This window comes from Lissotriton vulgaris, chromosome 3_1 (assembly GCF_964263255.1).
Source record: "Lissotriton vulgaris chromosome 3_1, aLisVul1.2, whole genome shotgun sequence".
Taxonomy (NCBI): Eukaryota; Metazoa; Chordata; class Amphibia; order Caudata; family Salamandridae; genus Lissotriton; species Lissotriton vulgaris.
In genome coordinates, this window is record NC_141689.1 from 1,347,074,541 (window position 1) to 1,347,097,385 (window position 22,845).

Below are 22,845 nucleotides of genomic sequence, written 5' to 3' on the forward strand. Positions count from 1 at the left end.
AGCTTAATAAAGAGGGGCCCTATCCCGAATTGAGGCAAGACACTGAACAGAAAGGGCCACTCGACAGTGTTGAACTTCCAAGTCTCCAAGTCAAGTACCATACATTCAGAGCCGGGTAAAGGACGAGGAGCATATTGAAACAGCCGGCACAGGTTAAGAGAAGTAGAATGGTCTGGGACCAAGCCATTTTGATCACTATGTATTAAATGGGGTACTAATGGCGCTAGTTATCCAGCAAGTATTCCAGCCAACACTTTATAACCCACGTCCAACAGTGCCAACGGGCGGTAGGAACCGAAATGACTAGGGTCTCTGTCTGGCTTCAGTAGGGTGACTTGTGTGGCTTCACACAGAGTCCGACAAGTGCATTGCCTCATCATATACCTTCTCTTGTGTTAGTGTAAAGAGATCTGTGTAACCTTTATCAAAGATGTGAAGCCATCTGGCACCTTCCCAGAGGCTAGGGATCGTATCGCTGCATGAATTTCCGCTATCGTGATGGGAGCATCTAGTTCCATATGCTGGTCAGGAATAAGTCTAGGAAATGGGAGATCATCTAGGAAACAATTTATTTCTGAATCGGAGGCCTCCAGGGTTGATTGGTATACCAATGTGAAAAGAAGAACCAACACCCTGTGTGTTTCATGTTGTTTATATCGCATGAAGCCACTGCGGGACAGCAATGCCTCTAATGGGGATACTTGGCTGCTCCTGTCGGAGCAGCAATGCGAGAAGAGTTCCAGAGCGGTCTGCTGCCGCGTGTGTCCTGGCCTAGTGTGCTGCATAATTGAGACACCTCAGTCCTCACTATGAAAAGCTCTGAGGCGAAAGAGTCATTGGTGGGCATGTAGTCTCAAGGGGCAGCAATTCATGCTCCATCTTTTGTAACTCACTTTCCACCTGTATCAACATCCCAAGCCAGGCAGTGGTCTCTCAGTGTCACCTTAAGTGCATACCACTCCAGCAGGACAGACGTCGCCATACCTGTGTTATAGTCAAAATAATCTGCAGTAGTAATGTGAAGAGATTCTCAGAAGGGCGGATCCTCCAGCATAGCAGGCTGCAGGCGCTACATTGGAATCAGAGAGGACTGTGCATCCCACGCTAGAGATATATAGTGAGGATTATTTTAGGAGTGCCTGCAACCCAGATACTCAGCCGGTCTCACACATTGCAGCAGGTTGGGTGTGCACAAGATCCTGTCAATGAGAACATGTAGGGTATGCAGGTGGAATAAAAGGAGTACCCTTGTGTGGCAGGGTTGTCGTCTCCATTTATCTTCTTGCTCCTTATTTGAGACCAGTCACTCAAAATCGAGGCTCCATTGGATGCCAGTGTGCCTCACAAATGGTGGGAACAAACGGTCTAGGGCCGTGTCCATACACTGTTAAAGTCCACCCCATCACCCAGGGTAGGTCACACCATTAGGAGAGCACTCACGACAACAAACACCAGAAGGGCCCCTGGTCCATATTAGGCACGTATATGTTGCCTAACAGAAGGAATTTCCCGTCTGGTCTACCTTTGGGGAAAACGTATATCCGTTCTGCATCCGTCATAACCTCTCCTACCAGGGGAGAGGTGCTTGGGCGGACCCAGATCCGCACTACCCTACCGAATGCTGAGTAGTTTGTAGGGAATATGTGCCCCTTTCCATCTGCGCTACAGTTTATTTGTCTCCAAGAGTGTTAAGTGGGATGCCTGCAGAATCGTTATGTCGTTTAAGGTGCGAGTATACTGCGTATGTGCGGGAGGGGGTGCGCAGGCCTCGAACATTCCAGATTATAGTACGTTGTGGTGTCATGGCGTGTTTGTGTCGAAGCCAATACGTTACGAGGGGTAGGGTTCACACGTGTGGTTATATTTGGAGTTAGCATCAAGGGTCAGCCAAACTTGAGCACAACAGACCCTGAATAAACGTAACTTAAAACGTAATGCCAACATGGCGAGTTTGTAATACCAAAAGAGCGGTCCTCGCAGATGTGAAGGGCTGGCCAAACCAAGAGCTATGCTACACAAACAGAAGGAACCCCTTAAGTATGTGGGTGTGAGAGCACAAAGCTTCACAGAGCATTTAGATGCAACATATCCACCCAGTAGAAAGAAAATTAATTACTTATAGTGACATCCCAACTATACGTCAGAAAAACAATTCCCCATTCACCCTTGCATTGAAGGAGGCCAGTATTCCCACCACCACCCCGCCCCTCCAGCGTCATTCAAACATGCAAGTGACATGACTATGCCTAGTGAACTGCACAGAAGCAGTCAAGGATACAGCAATAAGCAAGTAGCTAAAGCAAATTGATTAATAAAAATATCAGAAGAGTTCATCAGAAGTCTGTGGAGTGACATCTGGTAGAGTTACGGTCAGAGGGACATACCACCGAGGAGCCCTCACGACCGGACGCACAAGTTACTTACCTTCGGTAATGATATATCTGTAAGAAACAGTAGTTAGTATTAGATTTCTTACCTAGAATATCACCAGGCATCAGTCTGGATCCGAAAACGTTTGCGTAGCAGTACCCTTGCACGTCGCTAGGCGTCGTCTGCGGCTCCGCGTTCGTCGTCGGCGCCGGGATGACGTCGCCGCAGTACTTAGACGCCGCCCTCGCGCGCTGACGGCAGTTCTTATACATAGCTTTTCCGCGCCAGAAACGCAGAGCCATGATAAAAACCAACACTGGTGCCATGAAACTAGGGCCCTGAAAGGGAATGACCTTAACCCTAGAAATCGGTTCGCAGAAAGGGGAGGATGGGTGGGGCGGTAAGGAATCTAATACTAACTACTGTTTCTTACAGATATATTGTTACCGAAGGTAAGTAACTTGTGCATCTGAAAGAAACAGGTTAGTATTAGATTCCTTACCTTAGAATAGTTCCCCCAGCAATACAATCCCCAGTGGTGAGTCTGTGAACCAATAATCACACCAGAAAGTCCTGGAGGACGGAACGGTCAAAGAAGCCATCCCTCCGGACTTGGCTGTCTAGGCAGCAGTGTCTTGCGAACGTGTGCAGCGAGGCACACGTAGCTGTAAAGATCTTACCAATACTGTTCCGTAACTCAACTATAAAATCCAGGGATACTGTGTGCCATGGACGAGGGGGTGTAGGCAAAGGCTGTAGTAATCCTATAGGACTCTGATGTGATACCTTACTTTGGGCACAAGTAGGACGTGTCTTTATATACTGCTCAGTATCTTTTAGTACCTTGTTAGGTGGGTCACCAGAAATTCCTACGTAAAGATTCTATGGTTTTCTTGATTCCTGGGTGTCCGGCTAAGGGATGCGAGTGACACCACTCCAAAGCTTGTCTCTGTAATCCTGGTGTAGGCAATACGAGCCCCCCTTGCACATAACCATAGCCTGACTCATAACTCAATTTTTGAGATCCTGTTATTTCCTGTAGATTACATAATGCCTGGTCTACTTTCACCCTTTCAATGTATTCTCTCTCTGAAATGGAACCCCCTACAAACCTATCGCAAGGTAAAATGTGGGGTGGTTCAACTGCTCTTCCGGGGGATCAAACTCTATTTGGGACAAGGCGTGTGCTTTGCCATTCTTCCTTCCTGCCCTGTAATGAATGGTGAAATTGTATTCGCTCAAAAATTGTGTCCATCGCAATTGTCTCATGGACAAAGCCTTAGACTTCAAAAACTGAAGATTGCGGTGGTCCGTAAACAATGTAACAGCATGGTGTGCACCCAACAAATACTGCCTCCATTCTTCAAACGCCTTTTTTATGGCAAGTAATTCCTTATCTCCCACTGCATAGTTCAACTCTGCTGGTGTTAATTTATGTGAAAAAAAGCTACTGGATGGGCTTCTCCCGTTACTGGGTCTGCCTAGGAAAGAACCCCCCAACTGCCACTTGAGAGGAATCCGCTTCTACTATAAAAGTATGTGTAGGATCTGGATGCCACAATACAGGGGCTTGAGTGAAGGCTTTCTTCAGGGAGTGAAAAGCTTCATCTGCTTCTGGTGTCCAAAAAAAAGGGACACCCTTCTTCAGCAATCTTGTGATGGGCACCACTATCCCTGAAAACCCTTTGATAAAGCGCCTATAAAAATTAGCGAATCCTAGAAAGCTCTGGATACTCTTAACATTCTGGGGAGCTGGCCAACGATTAATAGTTTCCTTCTTTTGAGGATCCATGCTCAATCCCGGAGGTGAAATAATAAATCCCAAAAAGGCAACCCTTTGTACATGGAACATAAATTTTTCTAATTTACAATACAATTTATTGTCTAGTAAGCGTTCCAGAACCCGGAACATGAGTTATATGTTCTTGAAGTGAAGGTGAGAAAATCAGTAAATCGTCTATGTATGCGATGACAAAATGTTCCAAGATATCTTTGAGTACCTCGTTGATAAAATACTGCAATGCCGAGGGGGCATTACAGAACCCAAACGGCATTACGATATATTCGAAAAAACCATACTTCGTACAAAAAGCCGTTTTCCACTCATCCCCTTCCATTACGCGTACTAAGTGGTATGCTCCTTGCAAGTCTAATTTTGTAAACACCTGGGCATCCTTAATTCTGTCAAGGAGGGAAGCAATGAGGGGAAGCGGGTATCTGTTCTTAATAGTGATGTTGTTAAGAGATCTATAGTCAATGCAACATTGCAGACCACCTTCCCGTTTCGGTATAAAAAACAACAAGGACGAAGCAGGAGATCTTGAGGGACGAATGAACCCCATTTCCAGCATGGTATCCAAATATTCTCGCAGATAAGAGGTTTTCTTTCTCCATGAGAGAGTATATCCGACTGCAGGGTATCTTAGCTCCCGATTGTAAGTCAATGCGGCAATCATATGGCCTATGAGGTGGGAGGCTCGTAGCTTTTTCTGTGTCGAATATAGACTTGAAGTCTTGATATTCCATAGGAAGAGCATTCTCTTCCGCAGTAGGCACCTCTCTTTAAATTGTAGGGGAAGCCAGGAGTGAAGTGGTGCTATTGTTGGGAAGAACGTCTTCTTCTCTAGGAACCTCCCTATCGTTTGAGGGGACTGAACAGATCGAACGTCAATGTTTCTTGATGTCCAGCATTGATAGTGAGATATATGGACACTGTCTGATGAGTAATAGGCCCAGACTTTAATTCGCTACCATCAATAGTGGTCACCTTCTCACTATGATCCTTTGCTCTTTTTCCTATGTGGTTTTGCTGAGCCCAGGTACTATCCATAAAGTTCCCTGAAGCTCCTAAGTCAATCATTACTAGAACTTGAGTCTTCCCTTCATTCCAAGCTATTACTGCCAAGGTATAAAAATGACAGGAAGGGACTTTATTCTGGTCAGAAGAGGAGACAATCAAACCAGAATTACCCGGGGTCCTCGTCTCACAGGGCCTAGGGCTTGCTAGTTTTCCGCCTTCTTACTCTGTAGGGGCTTTGTGGGGCAAGTCTTAAAAAAATGCCCTGCCTTACCACATTACATGCAATGTTTGTTTTCTCTGTCTGCAGCGTTGTCTTTCTTCTGGACTTAATGGCCCTCTTACAATGCCTATCTGCATAGGTTCTCCTTCCTCAACAGTTGGACTCTAACTGGGTTCTACTTTTCTTTCTCAAAACACAAATGCTTGAACCTCAGGACTTCCTCTCTCTCTCTTACGCTCCTGAAGGCGATGCTCTATTCGTACCACTAGATCTATCAGGTCTTTACATGCCTCGGGGGGGGGGGGGGTCTATAATTTGTGCCAAGGCATCTTTGAGGTCATCCCTGAGACCCCTATAGAATAGAGCACTGCATTTTTCTTCTGGCCACCCTGCCTCTACCACCAACCTCTGAAATGTAGTGATATAGGATGTAATATCTTTAGTTCCTTGTTTCAGTGAAAGCAATTCTGTGTTTGCAGAGTGGGTATAAGAATGTTTATCGAATAGTTTCTGAAACTCTCTTTTGAAAGCTACATAATTCTGTAACAAGGGATCATTTCTTTCTACTAGTAGTATTGACCAGTTAGCGGCTGATCCACCCAAGGAAGAAATTACAAAAGCCACTTTTGCTTGGTCTGTAGGAAAACAGGTTGCCTTACAGGTAAAATGTAACTGGCACTGACTCAGGAATGCTGCACACCGAGTAACTTCCCCAGAGAACCTTTCAGGAGGGGCTAAAGGTATTGCCTGGGGTGTTGTTACATGGACTATCGGAGGAGCTACAGAAGGACCCGCACCCCCAACACCCACCTGTCTCTCTCTCTGTAGTGCATCCAACCGGGTTGCCAACGCCTGGGTCTCTAACTGTAGATTGCCCATCATGTTGGCTAAATCAGCCATTGTCACGTGATCTGGTTCCATAGCGCTCAGGCAGAACACACCACTTGGGCTTCGAGTTCTGTAGAGATCTTACTAATACTGTTCCGCAGGAGCGCCAGGGATACCAGGAACATGTGGCTAGGTCCTCAACCTTCCGCTACCACCAATTGCCCCTATCAGACTCTAGAGTGCAATGGTAGGCAGAGGAAAGAAGGGAAACAAAACAAGGAAAGAAGGGAGGAGACAGTCTTCGCAATTCAGCACTCTCTCTATGCTGGCAGGTAGGTGGTAAGTGTTTCTGTAAAAGAAAGGGAATGCTTTACTATGCTCTATGAGACAAATAACAATGTAGCTCTAGTAACCCTCTCCCAGAAAGTTACCTAATACACCGGTATGGTACTCTCTAACAAGGCTGGAACCCCTCAGTGTAGGCTTAAAGAATTTGTCTTTCTCTCTGAAGGAAAAAACATAGAAATCAATCGTAATAACTTAATTCTGGACACAGTGTCTTCTATATTTCTGTCTTAATATCAATCTCAACAAGGCTGTTTATGAGTCACAGATTACGATGAGATATATGAATAGTTCTTCAAATCCCCTGTAAGGTAATTATAACAATGTTGAGAATCTGTAACTTGATATTGTACAAAAAGTACTTAAAGCAGCGCCAAGCGCTGTTACCGTGGTTCCAGGGTTTCCAGTTGGTAATTAAATCCAGAAAAGAAGGTAGCGCAGGCTGTCAAGGACCAAATAGTGCACAATCAGGTAGGGAAATGGAGGAGGGAAAAAAATATAATGGCTCCACGAGACCCGGCAGACCCACTGGACTAAATCCGGCCGGTCTGCGGAGCCCAGTGACGAAGACTCCCGTTCACCTGCAAACACCCACCGGAGGAGTCCGGACACACCTAGAACCCAGGAATGAGAGGGACAGCTCTACAGAAGAAGGAGAGCGGGAACAAGGAATCAAAACAAAGGGGAATCCAGGTTGGAGGCAAAAACGGGAATCCGTGAAGCAACTAAAGTTCTCAGACTCGTGCCGAACGCGAGTAGCAAGTAATCCGTAGTCCGCAGTCCGGAAACAGAGGCAACACTAGAACGCGAAGCCTCGATGTCACAGGAAGTCAGGCTTTTCAACCTGCCTGACTTCCTTGCACATGCGCGGTACAGAACCGCCATCTTGGAGTAAGACCTGGCATCGGCAATCATGACAGTAGCTGCCTGAAAGATGTCCTGTAGGGGACTCCCTGGCCCAGGACAGTAGTAGCCGCCGTGGCCCGAGTGGAATGGGCTCTCAGTCCAACAGGAGGCTCTTTCTTAGCCAAAGAGTAGCATGCCTTGATACACAACACGACCCACCGAGAGATGGTCCGTTTGTGCACCGCCCGTCCCTTCTTAGCGCCCACGTAACCAACAAAGAGTTGGTCATCCATCCGGAACTGGCGTGTGCGATCCAGATAGAATGAGAGCGCACGTTTTAGGTCCAGACTGTGGAGCCGCTCTTTCTCTTTAGAGGGATGCAGAGGCGGAAAGAAGGTGGGCAAAGTGATGGACTGCCCAATGTGGAAGGCTGTGACTACCTTGGGCAGGAAAGAGGGTCTTGTCCGCAACACAACCTTGTCCGGAAGGACAGAAAGGAAAGGAGGTTTAGAGTATAGAGCCTCACTTATTCTTCTGGCAGAGGTGATGGCAACCAGGAAAGCAGTCTTAAGAGTAAGAAGACAGGAGAGGACAGTTATGAAGCGGCTCAAAAGGAGCACACATCAGGTAAGTCAGAAACAGGTTCAAGTCCCACTGGGGCATCACGGAAGGAACAGGGGGAAACATATGAGTGATGCCCTTCAAGAGCATATTTACAATCGGGGACTTGAAGAAAGAAGGCTGATCAGGTAGCCTTAAGAAGGCGGAAAGGGCAGAAAGGTAGCCCTTGATAGTGCCCAGAGCAGAGCCCTGCTGGGCAAGAGAAAGAAGGAAGAGGAGAACCTCAGAAAGGGGGCAGAGAGAGGTTCCACAGCCTTTGATGTGCACCATGCCACTAATCTGTTCCACCTGCAGGCGTATACCGACTTTGTGGAGGGACGCCTGGCTGCCAGAATCACATTACAAACTTCAGGAGGCAAGTCAAATGGCCTTAACTGTCGCCGCTCAATCTCCAAGCATGGAGGTGGAGACTGGACAGGTTCGGTAGGAGGACTGTCCCCTGCTGCTGCGACAGAAGGTCCTCCTGCAGAGGCAGACAAACCGGGGGATCGCCTGACATGCTGAGTAGCTCAGGATACCAGTACCTTCGTGCCCAGTCCAGAGCCACGAGGAGGACTTGGGCCCGGTCGCGCTTGATCTTCTTCAGCACTCTGGGCAGAAGGGTTATAGGCGGGAAGGCGTACAACAGACCGCAACTCCACTCGCGACGAAAAGCTTCTCCGAGCGAGTGCCGCCTTGGAAATTCCAACGCGCAGAACTGATGACATTGCGCGTTTTCTTCTGCGGCGAATAGATCTAACCAAGGCTCGCCCCACTGCTGAAAGAGGCCTTGCACCACGTCCGAGATCAGACGTCATTCGTGATCCATCATGCACCGACGACTGAGTTTGTCCGCCCTGGCGTTCGGGGAACCTGCCAGGTGTTGAACCACCAGGGTCACGCTCTGATGTTCCAGCCACTGCCAGAGGCGCAGAGCCTCCTGGCATAGGGTCCACAACCCCACCCTGCCCTGTTTGTCTTGCAGTACCACATGGCGGTGGTGTTGTCCGTGAACACCTGCACTACACTCCCCAGGACAGAGGGGAGGAATGCCTTCAGTGCAAGCCAGATCGCCCTCCGCTCCAGAAGGTTGATGTGGAGCCGGGACTCCGCCTGAGACCAGAGGCCTCTGATCGCCGCCTATCCCATGTGGCCCCCCCAGCCCTGGAGGGACGCGTCAGTCACAACTACGTGCTCCGGTTGGGGTAGGGAGAGGGCTCTGCCACTGACCCAATGGCGGTCTGTGAGCCACAACTGCAACTGTCTTGCAGTGCCCTCCGAGATCAAGACATGGTCGGACAAGTTGCCCTGATGCTGGGCCCACTGAAACTTCAGGTCCCACTGCAGAGCCCGCATCTGCCACCTGGCGTGATGCACCAGAAGGATGCAGGAGGCCATCAGCCCCAGAAGCCACAGCGTCAACCTGACCGAGACTCAGGATAAAGGCTGAAAGATCGGAATCAGAGCCTGAATATCCCAAACCCGCTGTTCGGGAGGATAAACCCGAAACTGCGCCGAGTCTAGAACCGCTCCGATGAAGATGAGCTTCTGAGAGGGACAGAGGTGTGACTTCTACATATTGATGGAGAACCCCAGCAGGTGCAGGAGTTCGGCCGTAGTCTGGAGGTGGCTGACGACTGTCTGGGGCGAGACCGCCTTCAACAACCAGTCGTCGAGGTAGGGTAAGACAAACCCCCAACCCGCGCAGATGAGCTGCGACTACCGCCATCACTTTCGTAAACACCTGTGGGGCGCTTGTAAGGTCGAAGGGGAGCACAGTAAACTGAAAGTGCTCGTGGCCTACCGTGAACCGCAGGCAACGCCGGTGGGCCGGCAGGACGGAGATGTGGAAATAAGCGTCCTGCAAGTCCAACACTACCATCCAGTCTCCCGGGTCCAGGGCAGCTAAGGCCTGGGCCAAAGTCAGCATCTTGAACTTCTCCTTCCAGAGGAAGCCGTTGACGTTCCGCAGTTCTAAGATAGGGTGTAGGCCCCCTTTGCCCTTTTTGGGTACCAGACACTAGTGGGTGTAGGAGCGTAGGGTCTGCAATCCTATGGTCACCCCAGATTTTTGCTTTTTGCTTCACTGGTTTACGACTTTCCCTGGCTGTGGGCCGCTAATCAGACCCACAGCCTAGCTGTTCTCTCTCTAAATTGACACACAGGTGCATTTACCAATTGGTATTGGGTCACTCTTGTAAGTCCTTGTACAGTGTACCATAGGTACCCAGGGCATAAGTGCACCCAAGGCCTACCAGGGACTGCAGCATGTTGTGCCACCCCTGGCTGGCCCTCTAAACAGACACAACTGGCTGGTAACACAGCTGGGGCAAGGTGGTGTAATCACCCTTTGCTTTAGATATAGTATACCTATATCCAACCCCAAAATGGACACATATATTCCTATAAGTCACTCCTATGGCAGGCCTTACCAATTCTGAAGGCAGAGTGCTTGGAATTATGTGAGATGGAGCTCTAGCATGAGCTGAGCCTGCCTGCAGCTTTCGGAACCATGTCCTAATAGCTGTTCCATGATAACGCTATACCATATACTCTTAAGTGCATTATAATCCTCGCGGTTATTGCTAACTTTGGCATAGCATTATCAAAAGATGTCATGTAAGGTGTCATACGCTTTGGAATATTACCCCCCTTGCCAGTTCTGGCGACGGGGGTAGCATTCCACCCTTCTAGAGGGATAAGACATGTAAGTAACTAGAACCCCGGTTAAAGTTAACCCGAGCATCACAAAATGGATACTGCTGCCACAGACACAAGTCTGACCTCCTGCTGCTGGGAGTCCTTCCAGCAACGGAGGCCTGGACAAAGGATTTGCTGCCTGGGGAGGTGCTAGCACCACCCCAGACAGGACTTTGTGAATCCAGATAGGCAGGGCTGAAAGGAATGAGACATGCCTGGGGCACACAAGGTGTCCCTGTGCATACCCCGGTTCAAACCAGTTGCTGGGGCACTCCAGCCCCAGCTCTGGCGCGAAACCGGACAAAGGATAGGGGGTGTAACCACCCCCCTTCCTGGTTCCACCAATGGGAGGGACCAAGTCCCAGTACAGCCCCTTTTAGCAGAATAAAGGTAGGAGCTGGTCCCATTCCAAATTAGATTAATCCTGAACAACTTTACAAGAAGAAACTCTGGACTTCGATGTTCTGCTCCACAGAAGACTGAAGAAATCTCCCTTGTGGCCAAGGAGTGACCACCCTGCATCTGCAGTCACCATCAAGCGTCCTAGCGGTTCACTTTGTCGTCCTTTCTGGTGGAACCAGACTTCAGAGCCCGCGAGACCCGGACTTCCAGACCTCTCCGACCTCAACTCACATCTGCAGCACTGCTGAGCTCCGTGGGTGCGACGAGACACGTGGGACCAGCCATCTTGGAGAAACTGCACTTCGCTTCCAGCACGACTTCTGAGGCATCCTCGAGTAAGTGCTTTGGGGATTGAGAAGCCCCAGTCCCGAGCAGCTCCTGTATCAAAGACCAGCCCTCCAGCATCTACGAGATCTGCGTGGGGCCCTTTTGCTTGATTGCTGCCCGACGCGTTGTCTGGTCACTTGCCGGCTGGCTAGTGGCCTCCTAGACGGCAATACTTGAAATCTACACCGCTGGTCTGGTTGCTCCAGACTGGCCCTTGCTTCTCTGCAAAGGAGAAGCACCCCAGACCCTCCTGGTCCGCACCAGACGCCATCTTCACTCACCACGTGGGTTGCCTTTGCCAAGGCCTGTTGACTCCGATTCCGAAACAGACACCGCCGACAGCGAGAGCCTGCGTGGGACAGCTCGTGCCTCCATCCTGGTCATCGAAGACACCTCCTGGTCCACGTGGCTGCAGAGTCAAGCGTCCACTCTTCACCTGATCGCGACAACATCATCTGGTTCCTTCCTGGTTCCACGCCGGTCACTGGCTAGTGACTGTGAACATTGTCCCCTCTGCTTTTAGGTCTCCATCTTCCTTGATCCACCCTTGGATCACTCCGGACATCTTCCTCCTGGTCGCCTGCAGCATCTTTCTCCAAGGCTCCATTGACTTCGACGCAGAAAACCGACACACTTTCACACCTATGCACCCGCAGCCCGTGGGTGAGGTAACGTGAGCATTTGGGTGCTCATAGGTAGATTGACTCTCCTAGTGTCCAGGTATCCTGTAGTTTCAGTCTCAACCAGTCGGAACTGTCTTTACTTACCTTTTTCGTAATTTGTCCATGCCCATTGACTTTGCATTGGAACCTGCGTGTGTGTTCTAACACTGCACACGCGTCCCGTGGGCCTCCTGCTCCTTACCTAAGGTTAGCGTAGTGTAGCCCCAGCGATTCTTTAGCCTCTGGGCATCCTTATTTCTTCTATCGTTCTACTTATACCATTTACTTAGTATATGGTTTGCTGTGCCCCTAGGGCGCCATTGTAATTTGTGCGACTTACTGTATTTTTCTTAAGAGTCTTGTTAAGTGCTTAGCCCTCTGATCTCATAAAGAGTTCAGAGGTGTTTGTTAGTAATACATATATTGTTTATTTTCATAACAGAGAATTAGGCCCTGCGCTTTTTAAGGAAAAAATTTCAGTTGTTATTTTTGAGCGAGTTTGTGGGGGAGTGGAATCTAACCTGGTCTCAGAGGGCAGCTATAACCTCTAGATCTAGTGAAAATATTACATTGTGTCACTATGTAATAAAAAGAGAAAAATATCAAGCATATGCAGAAACAATTACTTTAAAAAAGTTTTTACACTTTATTGGATCCCTCCCTGAAGGGTTACATTCTAAAATAAATAAAACACATCATGTTATGATGTATATGTTACTTTACGTTAAAAACAGTAAAAAACAACTGTTGACGCGGCGTTTTGGTGTACTTAAAATGCTTTCACCTTCATCAGGACATTGATATAACTTGCAATCTTCTTGCGGGCTCACAGGTTTATCCTCATGTGGACTGAACCGGTTTAATATCTTGATAGGATTTTCAACATTAAACAAGAATTTGCAATGCAATAGGTCTCGCATTAGGAAAGTTTGAGCTATTGGTATTGTAAATGACAATTTTTTTTATTTATGAGTTGGTTTTGAAAATAGCGAAATTAATAGCTTTGTCATTTACAATGCCAATAGTTTTTTCTTTCGCAAATGTGACAACTATAGCATTTATAATGCAATATGTGTTGTATTGACGTGAGTTTGATGTATTGATATTACAAATAACAATGACAGTGATCCGGCATAGATGGAGACCATGATTAAAAGAGGTACCTTGGGAAAACAAGATACCCATGTAAACATTTGTGCTCTGGCGTACACAAGTGCTTTGGTGAATAGAGGTGTTCTGTGGAGGAGAGATGCACTAACGGGTACTCCATGGTGACTGGCAGGCCACATATGAAGTACTTTGGTGAAAGGAGGAGCTATGGTGAAAGAAGGCTGCAGTGTGAAGAGAGGTGCTCTGTAAAGAATGGTTCCTCGGAGAAGAGAGATTCTTTGGTAAGGCGAGTGCTCTGGTGAAGGAAGGTGCTCTGGTGAAAAGAGGGGCTTTGGTGGAAGAAAATACGTTGGTGAAAGGAGGAGCTATGGTAAAGGAAGGCTGCAGTTTGAAGAGAGGTGCTCTGGTGAAGAATGATTCCTCTGAGAAGAGGGATGCTCTGGCAAGGAAAGGTGCTCTGGTGAAAAGAGGGGCTGTGATAAAAGGAGGTACTTTGGTGAAAGCGGGTGCTCTGATGAAAGGAGGTGCTATGCTGGAAGTAGTGCTATGAAGAAGAAACCGCCAAGAAGTGTGATTTGAGGGTCCTTTGACCCCTCCAAGATGCCCACCGTAGTGCTCCCGCTCGTAGTTGGTATTATTTACACTATGTCAACGTGCAGCAGGTGCTCGCCGTGCTCACTTGTAATCTCCCTCTTGGGGTACTTATTTTATCATCTCACAGAGGATGTTTTTCCTGCTTCAGTGGCTGGTTGCCCTTGCATCTCTGTCTGAGTCTTTTAGGAAAGCACCTCTTTACCAGAGAGGAGGCGCCGCAGTGCGGAAGGTGCCAGCTGCAGCTTATCACATACACTACCATTTGGATACCCCCCCCCCACACACACACACACACCAAGCTCTTTCAACCCTCACCCTGCGTCTCCCCACCTTAAATCTCGCCTGCTACTTATTTCTCAGCTCCACTGCACCCCTTCAGTGCCTCAAGGCTACTTTAATGTGACATGAAGCTCTATAAACAAGCAGTGGCATTCAAGGAAAAGAAGCAATTAGTGCTGGGGGAGGCGGGGCTTCACTCTGAGTGCTGAAGAGGTGGGAAGTGTTTAGATTAGGGATTTTCAAGGGCACCCGTTTGTTTAAAAAAACCAGGGAAAGTGACCGATGACAGGAGTGAGTGGCAAAGGAATTACAATACCGGAGCGCCCAAAGGAAAGTAAACTAACTTAAAACTAGCCCATTACGTGGTCTGCGAGGTGCCTGGGCAGACAAAGTATGTGAGGAGTGGGAGGGCGGAGGCTGCCTGCGCATGCGCTGCATTTCTAACTTTTTGAGTACCGAGCCCCAGAGCGAAAGCGAAGTGGCAGCTGAAGTCCAGGGTCCCAGGAGGGGGCCCGGGTGAAGACCAGTGGATAGTACTGCGGAGTTCCCATGCCTAAGCGGAGAGCCCCGCTTCGTGCTGGCCTGGCAGAGGAGCTCGAGTGCTCTGCGGGGCTCCCATGAAAAGCCTGGCGTGTTCTACATGATGCGAGCCCGGTGAGGTAAGGGGGGGGAGGGGTGTGTGCCTGCTGTGTGTGTGCCTGCGTGTGTTTGCATGCGCGTGCGCGTGTGTGTGTGTGCATGTGTGTATGTGTGTGTTTACGCACTTCAGGGAATCTGAGGCAGGAGATGCGCACGGCGCCGGCCTGGACGTGCGTGTGAACAGACACCAATCGCCGCGCGCGCCCGACCCCTATCTCAGATTCCCAGGAGACGGGCAACATTAGATACTTCTGTGGACGCAATGCTTTGCATTGCTTTTGCCAGCTCGACCTAAAAACGCACATTCTGACTGGTTTAAATACAAGCCTCACCACGTATTAAGAACAGCTGAGGAGTGGGTTTAGAAAACACAAAGGCACCGATTATGGGTGTGTCAGTGTTTTCCTACTTCAGTTTGCTCAGGGGTCAGAATTACGAACTGGGTGATATTTAACACACCCAGTAATCACTGGCTGCGTTAAATGTCTCATCCTTTATTACAATTCAGCAGGTCAAACCTGATGGAATTTAACAGGGGAAAAGTATGCGTTATTTCCTGTACAATGCTGATTTTGATGCATTAACCAAAAACTCGTGATAAGTGTTATCATCTGATAAATAACAAACCCGGCGGAATAATTATTTATGAAGTGCAATACTGATTCTAAAATACTCTGAATCAGGACCTGATTAGTTACCCTGTCGATTAAAATACCATGTTTAATTTGTTATATATAATGTTTCCCATTTTAGTTTCCTTCCATCACAAAGCTGTAACCATCACCAACCTCAGTAGTACTCACTTTATCGACATAAGCATTATGAAAAGATGGGTCTCCCATGCTTGTAGTAAAATCTGGGACCTAAAAGTTGCAAAGAGACCCCTTAATTCAATCTACCATACAAACATAGTTTCACATATTTATTATTTCTCAAATAACAGCATGGATTAAAAAAATTGTTTCTTACTTGTAGGGTATATCACTGACTTAGGCATGGTTTGTGCAACATTTACAAGGGGCGGCAGTAGCCTGTATGGTAAGTACGCTATATGTTTGTTTTGTACAGTACACTTTTGGATTTTAGAACAAATCTGGTATGCATGGTATAAATATTAAGAAAAATGGATCCCATCGTCATGAATAGATACATACAAATGTATAACAAAAAAAAAACTCAAGGGTAAACTATGGTTACTTTTGGTCATAAGATATTAAATGTTTTTAAAAAACACTCAGTAACAGCCTGAAATAAAAACGGGGAATTGAAGTTCGGGGAATGAAACAAAAGCAAAACAAAAAAACTGTAAAGTTACAGAGTTATGGTTAGCTAAAAGTCAAAGTCAAAGTTAGTTTATTTGTGTTGGTACTCAACAGAAGACCACAAAAAAATTTTTTTTACATTTTACATTTAAGAAAAAAGAAAAATTCAATTTTTATCAATACAAGGGTAAAAACGATTTAAAAAAATTGTACAGTTTATAACAGACAAATTCATTCGGGGGCTGTTTACACAGAGATATAAGTTCTCTTACCATTGTGATTCTACAAGAGCGATAGATAGGATCTAAGAATCTAGTACGGGCTAAGGTTACTTTCAGGTTTGGGCATACAAATAGAACATGCTCTAAAGTCTGGTCGCCCCCTGCGCACAGTGAACATATTGGAGATCCTCCCGGAGTCCATTTTGAGGTATATATTGATACGGGTAGGATTCCCAAGCGAAGCATAGCAATTGCCCTCCTTGCGCCATGAGTCAGAGTGAACCCGATATAGGACCGGCTTTGTTTATAGTCTATTGAGTCGACAAAGGTGGCTAGTTTGTTGCAGTGTCGAGAATCCACTTCGTAACTCAATTTTGGGGTGAAGCATTTTAAAAACAATTTTACTTGTGCTGGTGTCCAAGTAAGCAGCAGTTCTGTGTTTATATTAGCTATACGAAATGCTTCAGTCATGTTCACTAAGAAAATGTGTTTTTTAGCGTCAGACCCAAAAGTCTCCTTTTTCAGCAATGTCCTTAAGGTGTTCTCTTTTGCATGTAATAGATTGTAGGCCCACCTGATTACATTTGCAATTGCTACTGCATAGGAGCTTGTGATTGATAGTTCCAGTCTCAATGCTTGGACAGGTACAGCATCTGATACTTTCATAATTTTTCTTAGAATCTTTCCTTCTTTGCGATCCATAAATGCCCATTGTTTTATGGGAATGTACTCTGACGCATAGGATAATACAGGTGGTATTTTTACTTTGTAGATGTTTATCAGTGAGGAAAAATGCCTACTCCCTGTTGCACTATAATGTCTCAGGAGGGCTGCAGCATGTATTTCAGATTTCCTTTCTAAATTTTTCAACTGCGCTGTATTTTTTAAATTTTTAGAGAGGATCCTTCCAAGGTAGGGATAATCATTGACTTCTTCTATCTTTTCTCCTCCTATCTTCCAGGTATATTTGGCATTTTGTTTCCTCCTCGAGAAAGCTATCACTTTTGTTTTCTTGATGTTTGGAACCAAGTAGTTTTCGTTGGAATACTTATGCAGAATATCCAATGCTATTTGTAATCCGAATGGAGTGAGATCCAACAACACTATATCATCGGCATATAGTAATGCATGTATGCTATGATTAGCAATTTTTGGAGGTAGGCTGGAGCCTAATTGCAGATGGTAACACAAGTCACTTAAGTAGAGGGAGAATAGGATTGGGGCTAGAAGACACCCTTGTTTTAATCCGTTTTCGGTTTTGATTCTTTTTGTAAGACCTTTTTCTCCCCCCATTTGAACTTGACACCAGGTATTGGTGTGTAGGCTTACTATAGATTGTAGCAGTTGTTCGTGTATTCCAAGCCTCCTTAATTTTCTCCATAATGTCGGTCGATCTACCCGATCGAACGCCGTAGAGTAGTCTATAAATGCGGCGTAAACGACCTGGGTTTTTCGGGTTACGTATTTATCAAGAATGACCTGGATAACTGCAATATTATCTGTTACCGAATGTTTGGGTCTGAAACCCGCTTGGTACATGGGTATCAGACCTGACGAGAAGGCCCATTCTTTCAAGCGGTGTAATACTTCTGCTGCAAATATTTTTCCCACAGCGTCCATGAGTGCTATTTGGCGGTAATTACTTGCTTGAGTTTTGCTTCCCTTTTTGTGAATGGGGATAATTATGCTTCCCTGCCATGATTGTGGTACCTGGCCTGTGTCAAAGATATAGTTGAAAAGGGGGTATAAAAGCTGACTCCATTCCTTCGGGGCGACTTGCAGTACTTTGATCGGGATCTGATCTGGGCCAGAAGCTCCCGTTGTTCTTGCATTACGTATAATCAGTTCAACCGATATAGCTGTAATTTTAATTATTGGGCATTTGTCTTTTTCTGGGGTATTAGCTTCACTACTGTCTGATGATATTATTATGTTTTCTTTGTAAAGATCTGTCAGAAAAGTTTCCCAGTCGTTCGGAGGGACCGGTATTGTTTGTAATTTCTTTTTTGATCCAGTTAGTTTTGCAATCAGGGACCAATATTTGCGCTGATTATATTTGTTCGCTGCTATCTGGATATCGACCCAATTGCGATCTTGTGAAGCTTTTTTATTTCTTTGATTCTCACGTCTCAATTGATTTTTCAATTTATTTATTTCCTTCTTCATATATGGTGTAGGGTTCATATATTGGGCGCGTATAAGTTTATTCAATTTTTTCTTTACTTCAGAGTTCTTTAAGTTACGCGTATTTGTATCTGTCTTCTTGCTGTTACTTACTGCCTCCTTTGTTATCATATTTAGGATGTGGTTTTTGTAATCTTTTATAATGAGTTCAAAGTTTTCAATAGGATTTTCAGAAAGAAGTTTAGTTAGAAATTGAGAGTGATCTATCAATGAAGTAATTTTATCAAGGGTCGAGGAATTCTAGAAGATGCGTCTCTGTTTGCTGTTTATCACTACGTTACTTTTGCGGTAAATGATATGACAGGCTGGTGAGATTATGGGTATCCAATCTGTGGTTAAATGCATTAGTGCATGGTCACTCTCTTGGCAAAACAGGTTAAGCAAATACGTAACTGTATCAAATAGGTCCGTACTGCTAATAATGTAATCTATAATGGAAAAAGTCCCATTGCCCCGTCTGGTATAATTTGCTGGGATGTCCCCTTCTATATTACCATTCATTATTATTCCATGCAGGTTAGTCAGTGTTGCTAGTAGCAATTTGCCTCTTTTATCAATTGATATACCCTCAGGAAATTGCGGAGTTATAGTTTCCATTCCTTCTTCTAAAAATAGTGTAGCCCACTTGTTGATTTCAGAGTTAGAGATTTAACTATTGAAATCACCAGCGATTAAGAAGGATGAATGTGGATGGTTTTCTGTTATTTTCACGATCTTTTCCATGATTTCAAGGAATACTATATCATGTTTTTTCCCTGGAAGGCATATACGTTAAAGAGGAGAATTGTCTTTGAAGAGGCCGTACTATATGTTTTTATAGAGATTTTAATGCACTGTAGATTTTCTAGATTAGTATCTACTATTTCCTGCGCCCATAGATATTCTTCACTCAATAAAATGGCTAAACCACCTTTAGCGTGTCCTCGTTTAGTTGGTATTGCTAGGATTTCATATACGTAATAGTTTTTAAGAGTGATAGGTTCAGTTGCCCACGTTTCTTGTAGGATCAGAATATCTGGCAAATTTCTCATGGCTGTGGACAGTTTGTTCTCAATTCTACCAGCGATATTCCATGATGTGATTTTTAAGCCGGTGCTAAACAGATTGATGTTGGGAGTTCTTAATTTTATTACTATTCAGAGTCTCAGAGACCCAGGCCCAGGACTTTATGTTGTTACTAATATCGAGTTCTTTAGGTGCATGATACCAGACTGCCCTTTGACCTTTATCCACCGAAATTTTTAGATTTTCTTGCCCTGTAGAGTTTGTATCTGAGCACGTATTTTCCAAATCTTGTATCATATCGTAGTTTCTCTGGTATGCTTTCAAGTGTGAGTTGGAGAGTGCACGTATTTGAGCATTATACCGAATTGTATTTTTACTAGCCGTTGGTTCCTCTCTTTCAACCACATCATATCCATGTTTATGTAGTATCTCCTTTTCATTGAGTATAATCCCGGGAAGAATAGACGACCAGAATGTTACCCTTACTAGTTTGATATTGTCTTTATTAGGGAAAATTACTAGATCAAGTTCATTACTGGTCATTGATTGTAAGGACCTTATATGTCGAAGTAGGTATATCATCCTTCCTCTATTAAGTGGAGCAGAATCGGTAGGAAAGAGTTCCTCGAATTGTAGAGTTTTGGTGGAAGGCTCTTTCTCTCTTTGATTATACCTGTTTTTGACTTCCCCCGTATTTTTGATATTGCTATAGTCTGGTTCCTCTGAAAGTCTGTTTGGGACATATTCAGTAGCTCTTGGATCTAGTTGAGTCATCTTTTCTTCAAGATTTTTAATGATTCCTGGTTTTTCGATATTTTGAGATGTTATTATATCGTGACGTTTTTCCTTTTCAAAGTTATGTATTATAACTGATTTTTGGAATTTTAGTTTGCGGGTTTTCTTTTTTTGAATCCTTCTTACTGTTTTTTTCCTCCTTCTTTTCTATCCTTCTGTGTTATTTTTCTGTGTTGTTTTAGCTATCACTTCTTCATTTCCTTGATTTGATATATTGGTAGTATATTTTTCCTGAGTATCTGGTGCAGAATCATTTATAGCGTTGTTTAATTCGCTTGATTTTGTAAATATTGGAAAGTGTTTGATTTTTTGTTGATGTTTTTCTTTGAAAAGTTTTTTTAGAGAATATACTGTTGAATCATTTAGATTATCCGGCTTCTGGTTTTGTTGTATTTGGGTATTTGATGTTTGAGTACCAACATCGCGTATTCTCATCTTTTGATCTTTATTATATTCTTTTATTATACCATTTTCCTCGGTTTTGGTTTTCGTTGGTAAATTATTTTTCTCAACTGTGGAGAAGTCTTTTTTCTTTTTTGCTTCAACTAAATGTTTTAATATCCCTATTTGAACGTCCAGAGTTTGGTCAGAATTGTCTAAGATGTTTCCCAGAAAAGAGAGAACTGATTCCAAAATCTCTTGCAGTGAGAACCAAGCTTTTGATATAGGCGAGGTTGTATTGGTCATATTGTTATTAGTTTTGAGATTAAAGGGATCCAACGAGAGGTCAAGTGAGATGATTGGAGGAGATGTCTTTTCTTTGATATTATTACTTGTCCCAGGCTCTGACTTTTGTGACTCTAGGTTTGATTTATTAATGTTTGAGAGTTCTAATGTAATTTCTTGTATATGGTTACTTTTCCCAGATTCTGGCTTTTGTGACTCTAGATTTGATTTATAAATGATTGAATCTTCAAATATCATTGAGCTTCCTCTATTTTTTACCGGTGTTGAGGTTTTTAGGGTAGATGTTTCCTGGTCAATGTTTTGTAGATCTTTAGGAGTACAAAGTAGTTTGTTGCCTGACTCACGCTCCAAGTGACCCATTTTAGATTGAGAATTAGGTATCATTGGAGTACTTTCGGTTTCCCCAATGATTATTGAAGAATTGGGAGATATTTCTTTACCTGATGTATGTGATTCATGAGTATCTTTCGCTATAAGCGTGGAGAAGTATGTACTTATTGTCGGCGTATGGGTTATGCGACCAGACTTTATGGCTTTATCGGAGGATTTCCGTACTGCATTCTCCGTCCCCATTCTTTTCATAAATATAGTACGGGATCGCAGTTTTTTGAGACCCATTTGTTCACCGATAAGCGTTCGTTATTTTAATTTGTGTATTGCTTAATTCGCCAAGAATTTGATGGATATTATACTGTTGTTTGTGGAAAATTGGCTTTCCCGACTCTCTTACAGAGGAGGAACTTTTTCTGATAAGTTGAGCAAGATGAAAGGGGGGGAGGCCCGTCCCGTCCTCGTACGTCCCCGTACGTCCCCGGACGGCCCGCCCTTTGCCCGGGCTTCGCCCGGCGTCCCGCGAGTCGGCACGAGTGCTGTTATTAAGACTTTGTAGGCGGTGGGCGTGTCAGTGGGCGGTAGCTAAGAAAACCATAACTTGTGGCCCCCTCTTGCCCTCACAAGACATAATTGACGACTTATCAAATTACAATTTGTAAGAAAACATAATCATTACTTACAACAGAACTGAGACCCAATGGTTTCTGATGGTAGCAGGAGGTCAAAGGGTCCAGGGGATTGAAGTGAGTGTGGAGGCTGTCTATGTGCGCTGCTCATTAGAGGCTGTGACCTTGCAGTGAGGTTTGTGAGAACTAGCCCAGCACCCCGGCACTTGTTGAGAAGCTACAGAGATCATTGCTGAACTGTTAGTGTGATGAACTTGCATTGTCCTGACCCCATGCAATGCCTTACTAGGTGAGGGCCAACATCTTCCCATTTCTTGCATAATAGGAACATTGCAGTTTTTTTTCCTTCACCTTAGCCCTAATGGAAGTATTCGGTTGGCTGAGGTTGGTCGTCCTGATTACAATATCTTGTTTCAGTTTTGCAGTGGGTTTCTCATTTGCTAAATGGTGAAGCAGTGTTTCCGTCAGGACCAGTGCTACTGCAAGGCAATATAAGACTGCCTCCTAAAGCACCACTAAATTGAGCACCAGACTTGTTGGTTTCACGAGCTAGGATCTTTGGCTATTCTCCCCCACCCAACAACCTTCCTCTGACCTCTAATTTACGACCAACTGATTGACCTTCTATAAGTATTTTTTTTTTTTACTAAAAAGCGAGATGGAAGACCTGAGAGATGTTTCTGTACTAATTCAGAAGCAGCCTGTATAGAAGAGTTGATTTTTTCTTCTTTAATTTCTGGGTTTCATGGTCTGTAGTTTACATGTTCAAATTGTTTCTTTTTCCTCTATCTCTTTGGTCTGCAGATGGAGTCTACATGCATGTTTTTGTGAGGACCGGTTACTTTTGGTGATAATCATCAATAAGCAAATTACTTGGTTCTACCTTGTGTTCATGGGATTTGTGGTTTATGTTGCCCATTCTAAGTATGGACCTAAACTTTCCATCATGCAGAGAGATGTTGCAGGAAAAACATAACAACCCATCAACTATCTCAGCTTACTATACCACT

At 45.1% G+C, this 22,845-nt stretch overlaps 1 protein-coding gene across 4 annotated transcripts in view; it reads right to left on the minus strand.

Annotated features, from left to right (window-relative positions):
* GAK (cyclin G associated kinase) overlaps positions 1–22,845 on the minus strand; it is a 1,908,861-nt gene that overhangs the window by 761,483 nt on the left and 1,124,533 nt on the right. The gene's annotated exons all lie outside the window — the stretch shown is intronic.